This window comes from Hippopotamus amphibius, chromosome 11 (genome assembly GCF_030028045.1).
Source record: "Hippopotamus amphibius kiboko isolate mHipAmp2 chromosome 11, mHipAmp2.hap2, whole genome shotgun sequence".
Taxonomy (NCBI): Eukaryota; Metazoa; Chordata; class Mammalia; order Artiodactyla; family Hippopotamidae; genus Hippopotamus; species Hippopotamus amphibius.
The window spans coordinates 762,061-775,623 of NC_080196.1; the positions used below are offsets into that span (position 1 = coordinate 762,061).

General features: G+C 54.1%; 1 long non-coding RNA gene across 1 annotated transcript; it reads right to left on the reverse strand.

Moving 5' to 3' along the window:
* Positions 1 to 10,750: 10,750 nt before the first annotated feature.
* Positions 10,751 to 12,873, reverse strand: LOC130830775 (uncharacterized). The gene is made up of 3 exons (XR_009047904.1): positions 11,846 to 12,873; positions 11,367 to 11,546; positions 10,751 to 11,075 (listed from the first exon to the last, which is right to left on the reverse strand). It is a non-coding gene; the product is annotated as an uncharacterized LOC130830775 (long non-coding RNA).
* Between the last annotated feature and the right edge of the window lie 690 nt (positions 12,874 to 13,563).

The window sequence follows — 13,563 nt, forward strand, 5'->3', positions numbered from 1 at the left end:
ACGGGCCCGGCTGGCCCACGGCGGCGGGCGGCGGCCGGCCCCCTGCCGAGGCACTGCCCTTTCCTGGCTGGACGGCCGTGAGAGCCGCGGCCGGGCCGGGGGCGTGCCGGGCAGCAGAGGCCACGGCCGAGAGCAGACGGAAGCTCGGGGGAGCCCCTCCCGTAGGTCGTTTGCTTTGAGGACAGGCATGCTGCCCTTTCAACAGGTGACAATCCTCACCCTCCCCCCGCCCAGGTCCACGCGAAGGAGGGTCCGTGCCCGGCCTCCGTCTCCCGTCTTCCCTCTGACGGCTTCTGGGGCCGGGGGTGAGGGCACGAGGGCCGTGACGTCTAAGACCCGGAGGAAGTGGTGGGGACACCGAGGGTCAGGAGCAACGCCGAGGGGGGAGGGGAGCACAGCCCCCACGGGTCTCTGTTGGATTCGGGAGCGACCTCTGCCCCCTTGGAGGCGAGGGGGCAACGTCAGGCCCAGCTCATGCCCTCCTCGCTCTCAGCCCACCAGGCCCATCAGCATCCCGGCGTCCTCCCTGGAGGAGGCGGTCGCCTGGCTAGGGGACCGGCACACACAAGCCCAGAGCAGGCTCAGCTCCTGCCCAGTTTTGGTGGTTTGGGGACCCACATCGCTGCCTCGGGCTCTAGAGGAAAATTACAACAAACAAGCCTTGTGCTTTTATAAACTGCATGGCTTCCCTCTGGCTTTGATCTGTTCTCAGATGGCACAGGGATGGGTGTGGTGACGGCCAGGGCTCAGGACCTGAGGACGGCCGCTCCCCCAGGGCCACGCAGGGGCCTCCCTCCCGCGGTCCCAGCTTTGCTGCCCCGCGTCTGCCGGGGGCCCTCGTGTCCTCTGGTCTGGAATCCCACGCGCGTGCTTCCGTCCGCCCGGAGTCCCTGCTGCAGCCTTGCTCCGATGTCCCAGCTGCGGTCTGAGCGGGACGGAGGCTGCGGGCTGCGGTGGAGATCACCACCCGACGGCCTCAGAGAGCTTGTATCACGTTTTCTCCACCTTTAATAGGAAGTTCCAGAAAAGTCCCATCAGGGCTGACTAATGACAAAAGCTGCCATCCACGGAGGGTCCGTGAGACAACACGCGACACACAGCCGCCCCTCGGTGTCTGCAGGGGAGGCGGGTTCCTGGACCCCGCGGGCACCAAAGTCCCGGAGGCTCAAGCGGCCTGTGTGAAATGATGAGGCGTTTGCATGTAACTCCCGTTCCCCGTAGGTCGTCCCTGGATGACCTGTAACGCCTAGCAAGACGTAAGGGCCGTGTAGCGGGTTCTGAACGCAGTGCAAGTGCCGTGTGGATACTTGCCACTGTGCGGGGAATCCAGGTTTTGCTTTTCAGAACTTTCTGGGGTTTTTTTTTGCAAATATTTTCCACCCATAATTGGTTGAGCCTGTGGACGCAGAACCCGCGGACTGGGGGGTTCATGGGTACACGTCACTCACTTAATCCTCACAAAGGGAGGCGGAGAAACGCCGGCTCGCAGCAGCTACGTGACTTCCTCGGGGGTCGTCCCCGCCGGGGGCAGAGCTGAGGTGGACGCCCGCCTGCACTGCGTGGTGCGGCCAGCGTGAGACACAGGCGGGTGTGCAGGGACCGGGAGGTGGCCCGAGCACTGGCCCAGCCCCATCCCTTCGACGCTGGAGCAGGCACCCGGGGGCCCAGGGGGCGGAGCAGCTAGGCCCCGGGGGCGGGGCGGGGGCAATGCTCCCGGGTGCAGGGCCGGGAGCGCAGACCTGCCTGTGGCAGCGCCATCAGGGCCTCCCCCGGCAGCACTGCGCTTGGGGTCAACTCCATCCCTGCGCCCGGCTCATCAGGCAGACCCTCCCGCCTCACCCCGCATCCGGGTCCCTCCTGAAGACCCGGCAGCCTGCGGGCCTTTCCCTCCCATCTGGGCTCAGGAACAGATCCTAAAACAGCGACAGGGATCTTCCTCTAATAGGATTTTTAAGAATAAAGTGAGAGGAAAATCAAGTCACATGTTCAAGGGAAGTGATCCTTTCTTTATAACAGCACCGCCAGTAGTCTGCACAGCCACCTGCCCGAGGTCCCGGTCCTGCCCCTTTGAAGCCCTTCAACCCTCTTCCAGGCCCTTGGCTCTCTACACCCCCCACCCCGGCTCGGCCCTTGCCTGGGGGGCCTCCGCGCGCACCTCTTCATCTCCAGGCTGTGCAGTCGTTCAGCAGTCACCAGCCGCCAAGGCTGCTGAGGTCGTAGTGCCTCTGCGTCTCCGAACCCCCAGCTTTCCACTCCCAGCCTCTCCCAGGCGAGGGCTCCTCACCTCTCTCACCTGGACGCAGGGGCTGCAGGGGCTTGGCCGACTGCACCTCATCCTGGCCGCGGGTCACAGGCCAGGGTGGGGTCCTCACCTGGAGCTCTGCTCCCCTGGCACCAAAGGCTCTCCACACACTTGAGGCGCAGATTCCTTGTAGGGCCCCTTCCCGAGCACTTCACTCAGGGCTCAGCGGAAACATCCCCTCCCCCCCACCAACAGGTGCCAGGCCTGGAGCAGAAGCAGCTCTGGGAGAGTGGTCAGCGATGGCCTGCAGGGCCCAGTGGCAGAGCCTAGAGCCGGGGCCACGTCCGGGGCTGGGGTTCACATGTGGGAGCCGTGAGCCCCTGGGGCCTCCCTGAACCCACAGGAGGGGGTGAGGCTGTGGGGTGGGGGTGGCGAGAGAAGGAAGCAGAGGAGGGGGCTGGAGGACAAGGCGTCTCCAAACACGACCCCAAGAGGAGCAAAAGGCAGGGTGGAGCCGTGGACAGAGGTGATGGATGGGGCCTGCTGGGGAGGGTCTGGGGTATGCGGGGCCAGCGGATGTCGGAGGGAAGGGCTGGCGGCCTGGCAGGAGGAGGGGAGGTGACGCCAGGTCTCTGCTGGTCTGCCCTGTGGGAGGATGGTGGGGGGGTGGGGAGGACAGAAGATGCCCAGTGGGCCGGGCGGGGGCTCCTGCGAGCAGGTGGAGGTGGGGCAGGGCCACGCGGAGGGCGCTGAGTGGGTCTGCACGGGGCTCCCCCGGCCCCCAGCCTCCTGGCGGGTCCCCAGGGGGTGACCGCGAGGCCCAGACCAGCCCCCTGCCCACGCGTGCTGTGGCTCATCCGTCCATAGAGTCAGCACGTGTCCTCCCTCCGCCCCCAGGGTTAGTGGTCCAGCCAGGGTCCTCCCTGGAAGGACCAGCCCGAGGCAGCACAGAGCCACCCACGTGCTTGGAAACACTGGAAAGCCACCGCCCGGCACGGAAATTAACCTGGTTAGGACAGGTCTACACCGAGCCCCGGTGACCACGAGTGGCTCCTAGGGCAGGAGGAGCTCAGCTCTGGCCAGCGCATCCCGCTGCTGGTGCCCTGAGAGGCGCTGATCCTCCCCAGAGCTGCTGCTGAAACCCCAGCCCACCCTCACAGAGCTCACAAAGTAACTAGGAGCGAGCTGCACATGAACCAAAGTGACCCTCGGTGGTCTTGGGAAGGGACTTGGAAAATAAGCTGGGAGCCTCTGCGTCCTGCTTTGCACAGAGGACTGCCCAGCCGGGGGAGGGGCCTTTACCCCCAACCACCCTGCGGGGCGGCTCCTGCCGTCTGTTAGGCGAGCGGAGTTGAGAGCAAACCGGGATGGGCCTGATTCTAGATCCAGATGCTCTACAGGAGGCGCTGCCTGGGACGGGAACGCGGAAAAAGAGACCCCTCCCACCCCCACCCCCACCCGCACCCGCACCCGCACCCGCACCCGCACACACTCAGCGCGCGAACCCTCCGTGCGCACAGCCTCCCTGGGGCTGCAGTTGCGCCAGGGACGCCCCCGTGCAGCTGCTGGACGTCACCGCCCCGGCATCCGGGTCACGGGGAGCAAGGGGTCGGAGGTCGGTGGTCAGACGGCGGCTGCGCCGCCGACCTCGGGCAGACTGTTTCGCTGCTGCCCCTCATCTGATGAAACCGATGGAGCTGAGGAGACAGGGTGGGCGGGAGGGTTCAAAGGGGACGGCGAGACTGCCAGCGGGGGGGCCTGTCATAAACGTCCATCACTTTCTAAGAATGATCTCATTCAAACCCTGTTTTCTTCACCAGGTAGTTCAAACTGCACAGAGAGAATTTAAAGCTAATACTCCTATTGGGATGATGGCAGTTTCTCCGAGTATGAAAGAGGAGCCTCACGGGCCCAGCAGCCACGTAAATTAACTCGATAAAAACCTGGTCAGTGCATGAGAGAACCGCTCGGATTCGGGAAGTTCTAGCTCGGATCAGAACCAGCCGTGCCCTGGGGCGTCTTGCTTCCCCGCCGCAGACGAACCCTACAGAGGAGGAGGGGGCTGAACCACCGGGCCTCGCGGCACCGAAACCCGAGTCCTCTGCAGGGTCGCCTGCAGGCTGCTCGGCTCGGCGTTTGTCGCGAAGAGACCGTTGGTAAAGCTGGAAAGATGGCCTATGTCAAGACTACATTGTTTTTAAAAATAAAAACAAAATCCTGTAATTAGACACTTAAAGTAGTGACTAAATCGCCAGAAACAACCGGCAGACCACAGGAATGCGTCTGGGGAACTCGTCCGTCCAGTCGATCATGTGATGTTCGCGCCCGCAACCAGAGATGCCCCATCCTCGAGGTCGGCTTCTCCTCAGTCGTGCTGGACGTTCGGATGCGGCCGCGTGCTCCCAGCTCTGTGGTCAGGCTCACCACGTTAGCACCTGGACGTCCAACGGCGGAAATCAGAAATCAGAGACGTCAGCAAAAAGGCAGATCAGAGCCTGTTAGCTCCACCGCCCCCCACCCCCGCCCCGCTGCTGGTTAAACATTTACCGGCACTCCTTACAGATGCTTAACGTGGTCCAAGTAAACCACGAAATTTCAAGTCGAAAACTAGAACCCATCTTGAATTGGTCTTCTTATTAATGGGATTCTTTACAGAGACAGACCATTAAAGTGAAATAGAATTTATTCTACTTTTATGTTTTTATTATGTGTGTGTGTATTTGCAATTAATAAATATTTTTATGGGAGAAGAGAGGCCTGGTCCAAAGTGAGAGGAACTCGGATAAATAAATAAGTGATGCTTGCTTCAGAGCAGCCTCCTTTATTGTATGCCTGGCCTGGCCTTGGTGCTTAAATCTCCGAATTTCTTTTTATTGTTTAGTGGCTGATTCTTTTTCTTCCTTTCCTTCTTTCTTTCTCATTCATTCCTCTCCTTGCCCCAGGGAGGATTTGTGATGGTATCTGCATGTTACATTGTTATAAATTGATATACAAAGCTAGCCTTCAAAGGCGGATGAATCCATGAGCAGAGAGACAGCACAGCAGACAGAGATACTGGGTGCAGGCAAACCAGATGCAAACAGGAGTCACAATATTCATGTCAAAGGCTGTAACTTAAAGGTATTTAAAGATTTCTTTAAAACATTAGGATAAAAAATATGTAATAGTCACAAACATGTATTCACCAAAAAACAATTACAGCAGAATTTGTTAATACACTCCTTTCAGAATTAGATTTAATAGAAAAACGTAAGTTAGGATATTCTGATCATAATCCAATAAAACAGAAAAATATAACCTAAAAAAGCTTTCTTAGAAGCTAAAATACATCTTTCTAAACAATCCATTTCATAATATTGAAAATCAAATTTTAAATTAAATCTATCAAAAAAGCAATCAAAGAATACTTTATACCAAAACAGATGTAGCTAAAGCAGTACTAACTGCTGTATCATAAGACACTGGCGGGGGCGGGGGGGTGGAGGGGGGATGTGTAAGAAAAAATTAGTAGGAAGAATCAATAAAGATATACTCTGAAATTAAGAAAAATAAGAAAAAATAGTAAAGATAAACAAATCCTAAAGCTGATTACTTGGAAAGACCATTAAAATAGATGATCTTTTCGTGGGCCTGATTAAGAAAAAGAAAAGTAAAAGAAATATACAAAACTAGGGAAGAAAGAATACAGATACAAAAGGAATTAGAGGAATAATAAGAAACAATATGTGTAATTCTGGGGCAATGAAGTTAAAACCTAGAAAAACTTTAGCGATCTTTCTAACAAATATAAAAAGCCAAAATTTCCCCAAGAAGAAGAAAAAAATGTGGGTGTACTATGGCAGAGACTCAGAGCGTGATTAAAGACATACCATCGAAAAAGATCCCAGACCAGCCGGCTTCAGTGCTTGAGTCCTGTCTAGTATTTCTGTAAGGTGAATATTAATGTTATATATATTCGCCTATGGCATATAAAAAGATGAAAATTTTCCTAAAATTCACTCTCTAAAGCTAGCCTATCCTTAATAACAAAGCTTGAAAAGATTAGCACAGTACCCAAAAAAACCCTATAGACAAATGTTATTTATGAATTTAAAATTTTAAAGTTCTGAATAAAAGATTAGTGAATGAGATCTGAAGTGTCTCAAAGAATAACAGAATATGGTCAAATCAGGTTTAACCCAAGAATGAACATGTGTTTACTATTTGGAAACAGCAACATCACACAAGCACATCGTCGATGATGAGAAGACCTTTGGTGAAAATTTAACGGCTGTTCTACCAACATTTCAGTTAGGTGGGAATAGAAATCAAGTGCATGCTGTATGGTAGAGGACAAAACACAGCAAATCTCCTTGTGAAGGAGGAAAGGCTGTCACCTGCACTAAAAGAAGGAAGAAGCAGGGAGGACCCCGCTCCCCAGGACGATCCAACATGCCTTTAGCCTTCTGGCAAACGAAATGAGAAAACAGCCCATGTACATATTGGGAGAGTGACGGCAAATCTTCCTTCCTTGCTGGTGATGCGGTTCTACTGGGGAAAAAAAAAAATTGGAATTAATCAAAGAACTCACTGAAGTGTCTGTATATAAGATAAACACAGAAAACTCCTTAACTGTTTTTCTATACCGGTATTAAATAGCTAAAAATGGATACTGAGGAAATGTTTAATTCTTGATAGAGATATCTATAAAATAGGAAAACATTCCATAAGAAATATTGTTCAGGTCATGTGAAGAATACCATAAAATCTTATCAAAAGGCACAAAACAGGGTCTGAGCAAAGCGGAAAATCTCTCACGTTCTTGAATGAGAAGATTCAATATGATAAACTTTCAATGATCCAAAAATTAATAAATAACATAAAAACTGCAATTTTAATCCTATGAAGTTTGAGAGAAATGTGGGCTTAAGTTATCTTAAAGTTCCTACGGAAAAATAAATGACCAAAGGTAGCAAAGAAAAGAGTTTTTGTGTGTTGAGGGGGTTCAGGGGGCTGGGCGAGACGCGCCTTACCAGCTGCTAAGACACACCATAAAATCACTCCAACACGGTAAACAAAATGAAAGACACTGGCATAGAGACAGACAAACAGAATTCTAGAAGCAGATCTTAGTTTTTGTGAGAATGTTGGTATTTCAGTTTGGTGGGTGGAGGTGCGTTTATTAAATAAATGAGATTGGCCACATGGCGCTCCATCTGGAGGGAAAGCAAACTGGGACAGAGCCTCACACCACACGTGAGCCTGATGCTGAGTGCAGGAGAGGCCTGAAAGCAAAAATACAGATCAGTGATAATTTACAGTAACTTCAGGACAATGCATGAGTGACCTAGCGCACAGGAAGATCTTTCAACAAACGGAGAAAAGGGGGGAAAATGGAGGGCAGCTCAGAGTGTGTACACACACACACACCACACACACGCATATACACACACATGCACGCCACACACACGCATATACACACACATGCACGCCACACACATGCATACACACACATACCACACGCATATACACACATACACACCACACACATATACACACACACACCACACACACGCATATACACACACATACACACCACACACACGCATATATGCACATACACACCACACACACATATACATGCACACACACGCATATACACGTGCACACACACATACCTGACTCCAGAGAAAAATTTATGTATATAAGGCAAAAATATGGTATAAATAAAATCGATAGATAAATAAATGACACCCTGGGGGCAAATGCCTGCAATGCATCTTAGGAAAGGAGTGATTTGTAGATAAAGCCAATTTTCCATCATAGGCACAGTGCTTTCACAAATTGTTCAGAAAAGGAAAAGATCCACAGCCCAAAGAAAGTGGCCCAAGGGAATGAGGCGATTCACGGAAATGTACGAGTGGCCTCACACGTAAGAAAAGAAGCTCAGCCCCACAGTGGCCAAGGAAAGGAAGGACAGTGACACCAACACGCTCTCCGCAGGGACAGTCCTGACAGGGTGACACCCTCCAGCGGGAGGTAGCGGGCTTGTGGTGGGATGTGAGCGCTGCAGCTACCGACCTGTGAAACAAGCGAGGGATGCAGGCGTCCCTCCGCCCGGGCACCCCGCTTCCAGGGATCTGGCCGGCGGAAGTGAAGGCATCCCCTGGGGACCTTTCCAGGTGAACCACTGCTGTGGTCGAGAGTCGGAGAGAGAGCTTAATAGCTATGCACAGAGAACTGAGCGAGCACCTGCTTGTACACGCGCCCAGGAGAACAGGCTGCGTGACAGTTTCTAGAGAACGGCCCCCACCAGACACCCCCAGGTGTTGCCCAGTAAGAGGATGAACCAGCTGAGGGGCCCACAAAGTGGGGGTCCTGGCAGGACACACGAAGCAGCATTGGGGCCACAGCCCTGCTGCGGCCGCAATCCAGGTGGGGTCCACGTGCAGGACGCCACGGGGGCGCAGTCCAGGTGAGAGGTCCTGGAGGCGACAGGACCAGCCCACAGCAGGGGGGGGGGTCAGACAGGGTCATCTGGGGGTTGGCCGGAAGGGATGTGGTCACACAGGTGTGTGCTTTTGCCAAAGCCCATCACACAGAACTCTCAAGATTCGAGCTCTAGCTTGTACGTAAGCTTTACCTGAAAAGAAAGCGTAAGGAACGAACACGAGCCAAGTGTTTAGCTAGACACAGGCAAAGCACTGAGGGGCGAGTACACGGATGCCTGAAACTCGCTTTGAAATATATTTTAAAAATAAAATAAGATGGAATGATGGGTGGTTAGATGGAAAATTCAGGTTAACCATGAAAAGGTTAACAGTGGACTCTAGGCAGCAGGTGTGATGGTGTTTTCTATAAAATTCTTCCTCCTTTTCTGTGTGTTTAAAAGCCTTCTTAATACAGTGTTGGGAAGGAACGGTCTCGCCAATGGCTACAGGGGCTGAGCGAGATGCGGCAGAAGCGCTGCTAGGAAGATGCTACGTTAGCAAAGTGGACATCGGTGGAAGTACATCCACGCACGCGTGACTCAACCCAAATAATCAGTTGCAGTGACGTGAACATGAAGACAATTGTATAAAGTCACTCAGTCCCCAGGGGACGGACGTGGAGAGGTGGGGGGGTGGGGACAAAACAGAAAGAGGAGAGGGGCCCTCTGTCTGCAGCTGAAGGACACGGGGACGGTGGGCACCGCACACGGTGGGCAGCTGGGGGGTAAAATTCCAGATAACTGTAACTTTCTTACATTTTCTATACTGTTTTTCTACATGATCATTTGTTATGTATGCAATTTAAAATCTATTTTTATTTTGGATAATCATAAACCCAAACAAACACACAAAAAAGAGAATGTTGTGATCTGAATCCTAAAGAGACCCCGAAATCACAGCCTCGGGTCCCCAGAAACCCGGGACCGTTCCTGCAGGACTCGCACAAGTTTACGGTCCCTTCTCAGCCCCTCACTGCCGGCCGCACAAATCCCCCCCCCCGAGACACGGATCGTCCACCGGCGAGGCGTCCCGTCCGGTCTCCAGACCCCCGCCGGCCCCCAGGGCACCTGAGAGCCCTGCGTCCTCCAAACGTGGCCCGGGCATCTCGGACGTGGGGACGACAGAGGGCCCACTCACCCCAGCAGGCAGCAGCCCCGCACACGCGTGACCGTCCCGGGCTGCGTCCCAGGACAGGGCTCTCGGGTCCCCGGCTGGTGACAGACGGGGGACCTCACAGAGGGAGCAGCCCCTCCGGCCTCTCCAAGGGAGAGAGCTTGCCCCCTCCCTAGGGGCCTTCGCTTGCCCTGGACACCAAGTGTGGCGCGAAGGGCAGCCGGAGGGGCCCAGGGAGGCTCCCGGGGTCACAGTTTCCTAGACGCAACGCCAAGGGCCGAGTCCTCCCTCCACCAGCGACTAAGCAGCGGGCCACCGGCCCGTCCTCCCCGCCCCACAGGAGGAACGCAGGGATGCTGCCGGGCCTCGAGGCAGGCGCGTGCCCGTCTCCCAGTCGGGGCCTCTCTCGGGACCACTGGCTCTGCCGCTGCGTCCGCAAGGCCAGGGCGAGGCCGGGGACCCCGCCCGCCCCACTCCCGTCCTGGAAACAGAGGAACGCATCCGTACGCGGTCAGGGAAGCGGGGGCACCAGCCACATCTGTAAGCAGCACTCTTCAAGCCCCTGTGATGCCCTGCAACGCGCCCACTGCCCTGACCGGGCTCTGTAAACACAGCTTCACCCCAGCAACCGGAGCAGCCCTTCTCCTCGGCTGAAGAAGCTGGAGCTTTAAGACAAAGATCTCGCACAGCACGCAAAATGGACGTGAACTAACCACACGGGTGGCTGGGTGCTCGGTGTGGGTGAGGAACCCACACCCCCCCACCCCGGCGACGACCCCCCCAGCGGAGCGTAAGCCTTGTCCACTTAGCGGGGGTGACAGCGGTCGACCTCAAGGGTGGCCGAGAGGTTTGAACGGACGATACAAACAGCACCTGACAGAGGGAGAGCTGACCCGTGGCATTCATTACCGTGTGCACATTTTTTGAAGTTTATTTTTCCATTATTTTTTTAAATTTGTTTATTTATTTATTTTATTTATTTTGGGCTGTGTTGGGTCCTCTTTGCTGCACTTGGGCTTTCTCTAGTGGCGAGTGGGGTGTCATCTTCTTTACAGCGCGCGGGCTCCTCACTGCAGGGGCTTCTCTTGCTGCGGAGCAGGCTTCAGTAATTGCAGCACGCAGGCTCAGTCATTGTGGCGCACGGGCTCAGTGGCTCTACAGCATGTGGGATCTTCCAGGACCAGGGATCGAACCCGTGTCCCCTGCATCGGCAGGCGGGTGCTTAACCCCGGCGCCACCAGGGAAGCCCCCTGTATGCACATTTTAAGCAACATGTTTGTCATTTTTCTAAAACATACACTGGCTGCCAGGGGGCCCCCCGATTAATTGCCGCCAGAAGGACGGTGTGGGTACCTTGGACCGTGGGATGGGATGTTTTCAGGTGTGACACAAAAAATAATAAATGCGACAAACAACATAGTCATCCACCCACAGAAAGTGTTATTTCCTGATGAGAACGTGGCACTTACAGCAACTTCGTTCTGTTTTTTGTTTTTTTAACTATACCAGCGAAGAGCAAGAATGTAGAGAAGAAAACACACCTCTGCAGCAGGAGCTGCGTTGCCTTGTCGCGAACTAACCGCTGCTCTTTTCTAAACACGGGGTGGCTCCGAACCTGCACCACGGTCTGCCCCCCGGTTGAGGAGGTGACCCAGCCGTCCCGGTCGCTCCCCTGGGGACCATATCGCATTCCGTCCCGTCCTCCAAAACCAGCAGGCTTCCTGACACAGCGAATGGTTACAAATTTTAAACCCAAATGCCCTGCACGCCCTTGGTGTAGGCCCTCCCCCAGCCATCTGGCCCCTGAGCCTCTGAGGCCTCCTCCCCAGGGACTTCATAATCTCTTCACACGGAGTCCGGTTACGGGGCCAGGACTTGTGTCTTAGAGGTTGACATGTATCTACACCACATGCTGTTCTGTCACAGCCTACAGAGCAGGGCGGGGAAGCCTCGCGTGAGCCTGGACTTGAAACAAGCCCATCACGGGGCGGGGGAGGGGTGGCCAGGGAAAGGCACCCACCTGTCCTGCAGGCGGGCTCCAGGGCTGAGATCTGGGGCCACAGTTCCCACACCAGCGAGGGCGACGGGTGAGAGTTAGCCTGAATCCTAAAACTGTCTGAGTCCCAGGAAGATTCTAAAGATGGACCCGGACACAGTGACCAGCACCCAATCCCATCCTTAGACCGGGCGAGAGCGGGGCCGAGGCGTCAGCCTGCCCGTCAGCACCGGTGCATGACGTCACGTCCGCCACCTCAGATGCGACCTCTCCTTGGCGAACACTACGGACCTGTACTCTGTCAGACATCCCAAATGCAACCTTCACGTTTGATGAAAAATCTTCCCAACCGTTTCTGCGTGATGTAGTAACAGAGAAACGTAGTTTTTATTGAAAAGACTTAGGCTATGCACACACACACACAGTGCTGGGCTATTCGTAAGGTGGTTTGTTTCATCTCTGCAAACACTCAGCTGGAGAAATACTATTATCTGAATAAAGAGCCAGAAGGAGGTAGAGCTGAAATTCAGACTCAGTTTTTCTCTGACTCAGTGTTCACGCTCTTTCATCACGTGCCGCGGGCCCTTAGCCCAGCTCTTCCAGTGTGCGGCACGCCTCTCCCTGCTGGTACTTTCCTCGGCAAGAGGGCGGGTCGTGTCTTAAGCTGAATAGTACTCCTGCAGCATTCAGCCTAGTTTTGATGATAAAGCAGGTTTATAAACGTGTTGTAACTAATGTGTGACTCCGCGGCCGTCAGCCTGCAGGACCCGCAGAGCCCAACTCCACTCCCGTCTGTGTGGAGTCACGGGGAGGGCTCTGCTCCATCGGAAAAACACAGTGTTGCACAAACACGGAAACTGCCACCCAAGCAATTCACAGCTCGGGACACTGTGCATGCAAGCAGCTTCATCCCGCCTAAGCCACAAGACACAGCTGACCTCAGCCCAGGGAGCAGCCAGGAGCACCCCCCAGGGAACGGGGCAGCCAGGGGGACGGGGCTGGGCCACCGCGGGAAGAGGGAGCTTCGGTCCAGACGGCCCACCCAACCTCAGCCACAGCAATCCCACCGCCTCTGTTCAGGCTCGGTTGTTGCGTGTGCCAGGCGCCGTGTCCAGGCCTTACGAGTATTTCATTTACCACTTACAACAGGGCTATGAAATAGGTGCAATTACTCTTATTTTAAAATACAAGAAAAATGTGCTTCTCAGAACAAGTAAAGTGCTGGCCCTGGGCTCTGCACTCTGCACAGCCTTTGTAAATAAAATGTCTTCCAGTCTCCACTGGGCAAAGCTCTTTCTTTGGTGCCTCTTAATTCCTTACCATGTTAAATCCTCTAACCAGAAGTCACAGACGAGAGCTTGTCCAAACACTTTCTTCAACTGGTCTTTTTGTAATAAATAAATAAATACAGATAGATAATGCATGCTGAATATTATAACATTGCTTACAGAAACTGAATTATTGGTAAGACATTCTCAATAGTGCCAAGGCTAAGAGACCCTGAGGGAGAAACAGAGATTTAGGTGGCGTTCATAGGTAAGTAAATAGGTAAGTAGCTGGATGGATGGATGGATGGATGGATGGACGGACAGGTGGAGGGATGGGTAGACAGGTGGGTGGATGGATGGATGGAGGATGGATGGATAGATGGATGGAGGGACAGGTGGAGGGATGGGTAGACAGGGGGATGGATGGATGGATGGATGGATGGATGGATGGATGGATGGATGGATGAATGGGTG